The sequence below is a fragment of the Rhinolophus sinicus genome, chromosome 8 (assembly GCF_057876585.1).
Source record: "Rhinolophus sinicus isolate RSI-liver-muscle chromosome 8, RSI-T2T, whole genome shotgun sequence".
In the NCBI taxonomy this organism is placed as follows: Eukaryota; Metazoa; Chordata; class Mammalia; order Chiroptera; family Rhinolophidae; genus Rhinolophus; species Rhinolophus sinicus.
The window spans coordinates 30,520,963-30,531,926 of NC_142508.1; the positions used below are offsets into that span (position 1 = coordinate 30,520,963).

The following is a 10,964-nucleotide window of genomic DNA, read 5'->3' on the forward strand; positions in this document are numbered from 1 at the left end:
ACTGATCATTACCCGTCATTGGCTACCGATCTCCTTCGGGGTTAGACAGGGGCAGTGGCTTTTGGTTTATTAGCCATGTGGAGCCTTATTTTGTGAATTTCTCCATAAATATCTGTGACTATCCCCATCACAGCTTCTGTGATGCAGGGGAGGAAACATAGTATCAGGAGGATCACAACAGGCGGAATTACAAGGGGAGGGGGGCATAATTTGAAGCATTGAAGAGTATGATGGCAATACATTGTGAAAACTAGAGACAAGTTTGTTGAGAGTATCAGCTATATCGGTGTTTAAAGGAGAGGTCTCTTGCAGTGTCAAGACCTCTTTATGAAACTGGATAAGATCAAGAGTAACATTTTTTTCTTACACGGTCTGTGAGACTCGTACCTCATAGCAGAAAAATGTTTATTCCAATCACCCTTTGTCTGTTAACAGCCGAAGCATAAAGTCCCATGATGTCTTACCTTCTCAGGGTCAAGTCACCCATATTGTAACACTTCTGTTGAGATAAGTGGAGAGAACTGATCTTCATTGCCCTCATGACTTCTCTCACAATCAGGTGAGAGAGGAAAGCCAGAGACAGCAATGGCTTTTGCCAGGCAGGGGGAAGGGGAGGAAAGGCTCCTTTTTGGATCTTCTAAGGCAGCTCATTGGGGGTCCCCACTCGGTTCCGCCCGGCTTAGGTTGTATCTCCCGTGAGATATCTTACCCGTCTTTGGCTGCAAACCATCTTTGGGGGACCAGACAGAGAGACATAAGGTGTAAACACAAGAATGGAACAGTAGGGGGCGTGGATGGGTATCTACAGATGTCTTCTCTTCTGTGGGCTGTCGCTCATGGTATGGTTTAACACCGACCAGGAATTCACAAAGGTTTTTCTTCCGGACCTGGAGAAATACAAGCAAAGCCTCTTCCCCGTGTTATCTCGCGGGGAGAAGTAGGATCAGCTTCCCCACGTAATATTTTAAACAAAGGTTGTAATTCACCGGTTGTCAACCGCAACTGAGGTCTAATCCAGTTAATGCCTCCCAGTAGCTTTTGGAAATCATTTAACGTTTTTAAACAATCTCGCCGGATTTGTATTTTTTTGAGGCACAATGGCCTGAGGCATTAAACAATATCCCAGATAAGAGTAAGGAGGCACTTGCTGAATTTTTTCTGGGGCTATAACTAGCCCATAATTGTGGAGCTTTTCTTGTAAATGAGCAAAAGCAGCAAGCAACTTTGGTTCACAAGAGTGGGCAAGAAGTATGTCATCCGTGTAGTGGATGATGTAAATATCTGGAAATGTCCTTCGGGTAGGTTTTATTGCAGCTGATACAAGTTTTTGACATAATGTAGGGCTACTAGCCATTCCCTGAGGTAGCACTAGCCAATGATAGCTCTTAAAAGGTTCTTGTAAATTAACGGAAGGAACACTGAAAGCAAATCCAGGGCAGTCATCAGGATTTAAAGGTATAGTATAAAAACAATCTTTGAAGTCCAAAACAATTTTACATGTGTGTTTTGGTGTGGCTGCAGGACAGGGCAAGCCTGTCTGTAAGGCTCCCCTTCATTTCATGGTTTTATTAACTTTTTCTAAATCTTGTCATAATCTCTATCTACCAGATTTTTTTTTTTTTTTTTTTTTTTTTTTTTTTTTTTAATAACAAAAATGGGAGAATTCCCGGGAGAATTGGAGGGGGCAATGTGTCCCTTTTTAAGTTGCCCCTGTACTAGCAGCTTGGCGGCTTGAATCTTTTTCGGTTGATAGGGGCCTCGGGCAGTGGATCTAGCCCTGCAACTACACTTGGAGGAGAGCTTCATTGTAACCCAGGCTTCTATTCTGATTGAGATTCTAATAAAGGCCCAGTCTGTTGAGCCTGGACTAATTGCATTTGAACAGAGAGGGAAGTGAGTGCAGCTTGTAATCTTTGCACCTCTGCTTCCCAGGGGGATCCAGTTTGGGTTGATCATTCTCAGAGTATCTGATTCCCTCGTGTCTAGGATCGATCACATCCCTAACCAAATTCCATAAGGAAAAAGTATCTACTGGTACTTCAGAGGGTCCACGAGCATCATAATATCCCTGTAAACGCTCTCTCACCTTTTCCCAAGTTTCTAAGTTTAAAGTCCCTTCTTCGGGGAACCAGGGACATATTTGTACTACAAATTCTAAAAATCGAAGCAACTGTGCTTCACTGGTTTTAACTCCTCTAGCTTTTAGCATGCTCCTTAACATGTGAGTAAACAGCCTTTTACTGTTACCCTGTCCCATTTTATTTTACTCCCGACTATGGTATCTCACCGCTTTCACTAACCTTATTCGACGCGTCTCGTTTGCAAGCGGAGTCCTTCACTGATTCCCCAGTAGTCAGGTCCCTGTTCGGGCGCCACTTGTCGGAGCCTGCCGACGAGACGAACGGTTCCTGAAGTGGGGAGTGAGGATTGAGAGAAAAAATTGGACAAGAGACAAAGATGGGATCGGGAGGGCGAGCAGTTCTGACTGGACTGCTGCGCCTGCTTGATTTTTCAGCATTCTTTTATACAGACAGAAACAAGAAGGTTACATAAAGCGGCTGAGGCAGCAAGTACAGATTAGTTATGTTTCTCCAAAGTTTGGCCCTGACTGTCTTTAGACCTTTTGAGATTGTCCCATTCCCAGAACAGCAGGTGTCTGTTTCTGTTTGTTCTTTATGCTTATCGGAGTTCCCCTCAGCCATCCTCCCAACCTCTGCTTGTAGTTACATTTTCTTAACCCTTGATGCTCCAGCTCCCCACACCACCACAAGGGGAAGAGCAGGCACGCAGGCACACAACCCTCACAACGAGGGTGCCTGGGGCTGCCACTCTCCGCCCGCGGGCGGGACCCTGGGCGGGGCTCGGAGCCCACCGGCACTCCGGAGACCCTGGCGGCCCGCCCCGGGGGCTTTGAGGGTGACTGCCAAAGCCCGGGCACTGCCTCCTTAGCGGAGCCCAGCCCCGGGCTCCACCACACACCGGTGGAGAAGCTGCCACCGCAACACAGCCTCAGTGCGTCCGTCCCAGTCCGTGTCCCAGCCTGTGCGTCCCCCCCACCCTCAACCTCCACCCCCTGTCCGTCTGGCTCTGCGACATGCCTGTTGGGCTGTGGCTCTCGCTCAGGAGCTCTCTCCCCGCGTGCCAGCCCCCTCTTTCTCTGTCTCTGTCCATGTCTCTCTGTACGTCTAGATACATACATGCACATATACGTGTATATTTCCATCTCGCTCCCTCCTCCTCCTCCTCCTCCTCCCCCCCCCCCCGTTCTGTCTGTCGGTCCCTGTCCTGCGGGGACTCTAGTCCCTCTGCCCGCACAAGAACGCAGGATATGGCGAGGCCAAGAAGGAACACCAACGGAGCCATGGATAGGGGTCTCATAGCACCATTTCTCACGGGCGGCTGGCTCGGAGACACAGCAAGCCGGAGCCGCACGATCCCCAACCTGCCGGCCGCTTCTCTGCCAACCAACCGACCCACCAACCGACCGACACGCCAAGCCGGCCAACTGCAATCCGCGCCCCTCTGCAATTTGCAGTCCACCATCCGCGCTTCCTAGCTTGGCCACCGCAGCTGTACCGGTGGCCTATGGCCAACTGGCAACAGCTGACGGCCAAGCGGTCACAGCTGATGACCGTGCACCACCCGAGGCAGCACCCCTCCACGCGAGGCCCAGAGCCTGGAAACGGCTCTCTGGGACTCTGTCGCCACAGTCCCCACCTGTCTCTCTCCGCCTCTCTCTTGCTCCGTCTCTGGCCTTCTCTCATCCTCTCTCTCACCTCCCTGGGTCAGGAGAGGTGACGTGTAGCCAGTGAAGGGACCGGAGATCGGGCGGGACGCTGGTCGCTGAGGAGGGGCGAGGGCCCGGACGGAAGGCTGTGTGACGAAGGGTGACGGCAGACTGGAGCCGCTGCACCCTGGTGGCACGGGTGGCTCCCCGTGGCTTTGGGCCAGTCGGTGGGGCCGGCCAGTGCCAGGGCCAGGGCCGCGCGTGCCTAGGGCCGGAGGGGCCTGAGAGGACCCTGCGACCCCCTCGCTTGCCACGAGCGGGGGACCGCAGAGCAGCCAGGCGGGTCTGGGGTGGTGGGGCTGGGGGTGGGGGTGAGCGGGGTTGGGGGGGGCGGGGTGTAAGCCGTACGGGGCCCGGGGAGTCCCAGGATGCCAGGGCGCCGAGACTTCTGTCACCGTCAGGGAAGTGACAGAGGCCCGTGGAGCCACGGGTGGCGCGGAGGGGCCTCGCTGCGGGCCAAGAGTAGCCCGCCGCCCACGCCGGCGGCGTCCGGGGGAGGCGGGGAGCAGGCGGGAGGCGCGGCGCCGGCGGAGCCGGCCCGCGAGGAGATGCTCGCCACCCGAGCGGCCCAGCAGCACGGCGCACGCTCACGAGGCAGGCCGGGAGCAGGCTCTTGGGGCGCCGGCAGCCGGGTCCCAGCGTCTACGGCCATACCACCCTGAACGCGCCCGATCTCGTCTGATCTCGGAAGCTAAGCAGGGTCGGGCCTGGTTAGTACTTGGATGGGAGACCGCCTGGGAATACCGGGTGCTGTAGGCTTTTGCTCGCCTCTCCTTTTGCGCCGCCGCCCCGGCGTGGCTCCCTCCGAACCCCTGGCGCCCCTTGCCCCTCTTCTGCCGCCCAGCCAGCCGAAGGTACCCCTGGCCAGCGGCGGGTCAGCCGCCCGGCACTACAAGCTCGCAGCCCGGGCCGCACGCCAGGCCCGTCGGCCCCGGCTCCCCCCCACACCCTCTTCTCAGTCCTCTTCGCTCCCGCAGGCCGACAGCCCGCAGCCCTTCGCCGAGCCGCGGTCGCCGCCGTCGCCGCCGCTGCCATCGCCGCGCTCCCTCCCGCTCCCCGCCCCCGCCGCCCCCAAAGCCCAAGCCCAGGGCTGCCTGCCGGCGCAGGCCTCCACCAGGCTTTCTCCATCCCAGGACGTGCCGGTCCTTTGCACCTCGGCCCGAGCCCAGGGGACGACCATCCCTGTGCCTGCACCTGGGCCCCGAGACACAGGATAGGCGTGTCCTCCGGCAAACGGGATGCCCACCCGCCCCGCCCCACCGGGGGCCTCTGTCTCTGCTGGCAGGCACCTCGCCCCACACCCCCGCGCGCGCGCGCGCGCGCGCGCGCCCCCTCCCGTCTCCCACAAGAGCCAGGAGCCCTCGGTTCCCGCCGGCCGCAGTGGCCCCGACACACAGGGGAAAAAGAGCCGGGACAAACCAGGGGACGGAGAGAGCAGCACCCCAACACCCCGCACGCCCTCGGGCTCCAGGAGAGACCACCATGTCGGAGCCTGCCGACGAGACGAACGGTTCCTGAAGTGGGGAGTGAGGATTGAGAAGAAAATAGACAAGAGACAAAGATGGGATCGGGAGGGCGAGCAGTTCTGACTAGACTGCTGCGCCTGCTTGATTTTTCAGCATTCTTTTATACAGACAGAAACAGGAAGGTTACATAAAGCGGCTGAGGCAGCAAGTACAGATTAGTTATGTTTTTCCAAAGTTTGGCCCTGACTGTCTTTAGACCTTTTGAGATTGTCCCATTCCCAGAACAGCAGGTGTCTGTTTCTGTTTGTTCTTTATGCTTATCGGAGTTCCCCTCAGCCATCCTCCCAACCTCTGCTTGTAGTTACATTTTCTTAACGCTTGATGCTCCAGCTCCCCGCAATTCCCCCTTTTTTATTTTTTGAGATCGTGCCTGGCTTAGGTGGTCAGTACAGACATTCTCACTTACCCGTCATTGGATATCCTTCATCAAAGCGATCGACTCCTGTCTTAGGTTGTAAGACATCCACTGATCATTACCCGTCATTGGCTACCGATCTCCTTCGGGGTTAGACAGGGGCAGTGGCTTTTGGTTTATTAGCCATGTGGAGCCTTATTTTGTGAATTTCTCCATAAATATCTGTGACTATCCCCATCACAGCTTCTGTGATGCAGGGGAGGAAACATAGTATCAGGAGGATCACAACAGGCGGAATTACAAGGGGAGGGGGGCATAATTTGAAGCATTGAAGAGTATGATGGCAATACATTGTGAAAACTAGAGACAAGTTTGTTGAGAGTATCAGCTATATCGGTGTTTAAAGGAGAGGTCTCTTGCAGTGTCAAGACCTCTTTATGAAACTGGATAAGATCAAGAGTAACATTTTTTTCTTACACGGTCTGTGAGACTCGTACCTCATAGCAGAAAAATGTTTATTCCAATCACCCTTTGTCTGTTAACAGCCGAAGCATAAAGTCCCATGATGTCTTACCTTCTCAGGGTCAAGTCACCCATATTGTAACAGTTCTGTTGAGATAAGTGGAGAGAACTGATCTTCATTGCCCTCATGACTTCTCTCACAATCAGGTGAGAGAGGAAAGCCAGAGACAGCAATGGCTTTTGCCAGGCAGGGGGAAGGGGAGGAAAGGCTCCTTTTTGGATCTTCTAAGGCAGCTCATTGGGGGTCCCCACTCGGTTCCGCCCGGCTTAGGTTGTATCTCCCGTGAGATATCTTACCCGTCTTTGGCTGCAAACCATCTTTGGGGGACCAGACAGAGAGACATAAGGTGTAAACACAAGAATGGAACAGTAGGGGGCGTGGATGGGTATCTACAGATGTCTTCTCTTCTGTGGGCTGTCGCTCATGGTATGGTTTAACACCGACCAGGAATTCACAAAGGTTTTTCTTCCGGACCTGGAGAAATACAAGCAAAGCCTCTTCCCCGTGTTATCTCGCGGGGAGAAGTAGGATCAGCTTCCCCACGTAATATTTTAAACAAAGGTTGTAATTCACCGGTTGTCAACCGCAACTGAGGTCTAATCCAGTTAATGCCTCCCAGTAGCTTTTGGAAATCATTTAACGTTTTTAAACAATCTCGCCGGATTTGTATTTTTTTGAGGCACAATGGCCTGAGGCATTAAACAATATCCCAGATAAGAGTAAGGAGGCACTTGCTGAATTTTTTTCTGGGGCTATAACTAGCCCATAATTGTGGAGCTTTTCTTGTAAATGAGCAAAAGCAGCAAGCAACTTTGGTTCACAAGAGTGGGCAAGAAGTATGTCATCCGTGTAGTGGATGATGTAAATATCTGGAAATGTCCTTCGGGTAGGTTTTATTGCAGCTGATACAAGTTTTTGACATAATGTAGGGCTACTAGCCCTTCCCTGAGGTAGCACTAGCCAATGATAGCTCTTAAAAGGTTCTTGTAAATTAACGGAAGGAACACTGAAAGCAAATCCAGGGCAGTCATCAGGATTTAAAGGTATAGTATAAAAACAATCTTTGAAGTCCAAAACAATTTTACATGTGTGTTTTGGTGTGGCTGCAGGACAGGGCAAGCCTGTCTGTAAGGCTCCCCTTCATTTCATGGTTTTATTAACTTTTTCTAAATCTTGTCATAATCTCTATCTACCAGATTTTTTTTTTTTTTTTTTTTTTTAATAACAAAAATGGGAGAATTCCCGGGAGAATTGGAGGGGGCAATGTGTCCCTTTTTAAGTTGCCCCTGTACTAGCAGCTTGGCGGCTTGAATCTTTTTCGGTTGATAGGGGCCTCGGGCAGTGGATCTAGCCCTGCAACTACACTTGGAGGAGAGCTTCATTGTAACCCAGGCTTCTATTCTGATTGAGATTCTAATAAAGGCCCAGTCTGTTGAGCCTGGACTAATTGCATTTGAACAGAGAGGGAAGTGAGTGCAGCTTGTAATCTTTGCACCTCTGCTTCCCAGGGGGATCCAGTTTGGGTTGATCATTCTCAGAGTATCTGATTCCCTCGTGTCTAGGATCGATCACATCCCTAACCAAATTCCATAAGGAAAAAGTATCTACTGGTACTTCAGAGGGTCCACGAGCATCATAATATCCCTGTAAACGCTCTCTCACCTTTTCCCAAGTTTCTAAGTTTAAAGTCCCTTCTTCGGGGAACCAGGGACATATTTGTACTACAAATTCTAAAAATCGAAGCAACTGTGCTTCACTGGTTTTAACTCCTCTAGCTTTTAGCATGCTCCTTAACATGTGAGTAAACAGCCTTTTACTGTTACCCTGTCCCATTTTATTTTACTCCCGACTATGGTATCTCACCGCTTTCACTAACCTTATTCGACGCGTCTCGTTTGCAAGCGGAGTCCTTCACTGATTCCCCAGTAGTCAGGTCCCTGTTCGGGCGCCACTTGTCGGAGCCTGCCGACGAGACGAACGGTTCCTGAAGTGGGGAGTGAGGATTGAGAGAAAAAATTGGACAAGAGACAAAGATGGGATCGGGAGGGCGAGCAGTTCTGACTGGACTGCTGCGCCTGCTTGATTTTTCAGCATTCTTTTATACAGACAGAAACAAGAAGGTTACATAAAGCGGCTGAGGCAGCAAGTACAGATTAGTTATGTTTCTCCAAAGTTTGGCCCTGACTGTCTTTAGACCTTTTGAGATTGTCCCATTCCCAGAACAGCAGGTGTCTGTTTCTGTTTGTTCTTTATGCTTATCGGAGTTCCCCTCAGCCATCCTCCCAACCTCTGCTTGTAGTTACATTTTCTTAACCCTTGATGCTCCAGCTCCCCACACCACCACAAGGGGAAGAGCAGGCACGCAGGCACACAACCCTCACAACGAGGGTGCCTGGGGCTGCCACTCTCCGCCCGCGGGCGGGACCCTGGGCGGGGCTCGGAGCCCACCGGCACTCCGGAGACCCTGGCGGCCCGCCCCGGGGGCTTTGAGGGTGACTGCCAAAGCCCGGGCACTGCCTCCTTAGCGGAGCCCAGCCCCGGGCTCGACCACACACCGGTGGAGAAGCTGCCACCGCAACACAGCCTCAGTGCGTCCGTCCCAGTCCGTGTCCCAGCCTGTGCGTCCCCCCCACCCTCAACCTCCACCCCCTGTCCGTCTGGCTCTGCGACATGCCTGTTGGGCTGTGGCTCTCGCTCAGGAGCTCTCTCCCCGCGTGCCAGCCCCCTCTTTCTCTGTCTCTGTCCATGTCTCTCTGTACGTCTAGATACATACATGCACATATACGTGTATATTTCCATCTCGCTCCCTCCTCCTCCTCCTCCTCCTCCCCCCCCCCCCCCGTTCTGTCTGTCGGTCCCTGTCCTGCGGGGACTCTAGTCCCTCTGCCCGCACAAGAACGCAGGATATGGCGAGGCCAAGAAGGAACACCAACGGAGCCATGGATAGGGGTCTCATAGCACCATTTCTCACGGGCGGCTGGCTCGGAGACACAGCAAGCCGGAGCCGCACGATCCCCAACCTGCCGGCCGCTTCTCTGCCAACCAACCGACCCACCAACCGACCGACACGCCAAGCCGGCCAACTGCAATCCGCGCCCCTCTGCAATTTGCAGTCCACCATCCGCGCTTCCTAGCTTGGCCACCGCAGCTGTACCGGTGGCCTATGGCCAACTGGCAACAGCTGACGGCCAAGCGGTCACAGCTGATGACCGTGCACCACCCGAGGCAGCACCCCTCCACGCGAGGCCCAGAGCCTGGAAACGGCTCTCTGGGACTCTGTCGCCACAGTCCCCGCCTGTCTCTCTCCGCCTCTCTCTTGCTCCGTCTCTGGCCTTCTCTCATCCTCTCTCTCACCTCCCTGGGTCAGGAGAGGTGACGTGTAGCCAGTGAAGGGACCGGAGATCGGGCGGGACGCTGGTCGCTGAGGAGGGGCGAGGGCCCGGACGGAAGGCTGTGTGACGAAGGGTGACGGCAGACTGGAGCCGCTGCACCCTGGTGGCACGGGTGGCTCCCCGTGGCTTTGGGCCAGTCGGTGGGGCCGGCCAGTGCCAGGGCCAGGGCCGCGCGTGCCTAGGGCCGGAGGGGCCTGAGAGGACCCTGCGACCCCCTCGCTTGCCACGAGCGGGGGACCGCAGAGCAGCCAGGCGGGTCTGGGGTGGTGGGGCTGGGGGTGGGGGTGAGCGGGGTTGGGGGGGGCGGGGTGTAAGCCGTACGGGGCCCGGGGAGTCCCAGGATGCCAGGGCGCCGAGACTTCTGTCACCGTCAGGGAAGTGACAGAGGCCCGTGGAGCCACGGGTGGCGCGGAGGGGCCTCGCTGCGGGCCAAGAGTAGCCCGCCGCCCACGCCGGCGGCGTCCGGGGGAGGCGGGGAGCAGGCGGGAGGCGCGGCGCCGGCGGAGCCGGCCCGCGAGGAGATGCTCGCCACCCGAGCGGCCCAGCAGCACGGCGCACGCTCACGAGGCAGGCCGGGAGCAGGCTCTTGGGGCGCCGGCAGCCGGGTCCCAGCGTCTACGGCCATACCACCCTGAACGCGCCCGATCTCGTCTGATCTCGGAAGCTAAGCAGGGTCGGGCCTGGTTAGTACTTGGATGGGAGACCGCCTGGGAATACCGGGTGCTGTAGGCTTTTGCTCGCCTCTCCTTTTGCGCCGCCGCCCCGGCGTGGCTCCCTCCGAACCCCTGGCGCCCCTTGCCCCTCTTCTGCCGCCCAGCCAGCCGAAGGTACCCCTGGCCAGCGGCGGGTCAGCCGCCCGGCACTACAAGCTCGCAGCCCGGGCCGCACGCCAGGCCCGTCGGCCCCGGCTCCCCCCCACACCCTCTTCTCAGTCCTCTTCGCTCCCGCAGGCCGACAGCCCGCAGCCCTTCGCCGAGCCGCGGTCGCCGCCGTCGCCGCCGCTGCCATCGCCGCGCTCCCTCCCGCTCCCCGCCCCCGCCGCCCCCAAAGCCCAAGCCCAGGGCTGCCTGCCGGCGCAGGCCTCCACCAGGCTTTCTCCATCCCAGGACGTGCCGGTCCTTTGCACCTCGGCCCGAGCCCAGGGGACGACCATCCCTGTGCCTGCACCTGGGCCCCGAGACACAGGATAGGCGTGTCCTCCGGCAAACGGGATGCCCACCCGCCCCGCCCCACCGGGGGCCTCTGTCTCTGCTGGCAGGCACCTCGCCCCACACCCCCGCGCGCGCGCGCGCGCGCGCGCGCCCCCTCCCGTCTCCCACAAGAGCCAGGAGCCCTCGGTTCCCGCCGGCCGCAGTGGCCCCGACACACAGGGGAAAAAGAG

General features: G+C 56.2%; 2 non-coding genes across 2 annotated transcripts; both read left to right on the forward strand.

Moving 5' to 3' along the window:
• The first annotated feature begins 4,427 nt into the window (after nt 1-4,427).
• On the forward strand, nt 4,428-4,546 carry LOC148757420 (5S ribosomal RNA). Its single transcript, XR_016022250.1, has one exon. It is a non-coding gene; the product is annotated as a 5S ribosomal RNA (ribosomal RNA).
• A 5,650-nt stretch (nt 4,547-10,196) lies between these two features.
• Nucleotides 10,197-10,315, forward strand: LOC148757421 (5S ribosomal RNA). The gene has a single exon (XR_016022251.1). It is a non-coding gene; the product is annotated as a 5S ribosomal RNA (ribosomal RNA).
• The last annotated feature ends 649 nt before the right edge of the window (nt 10,316-10,964 follow it).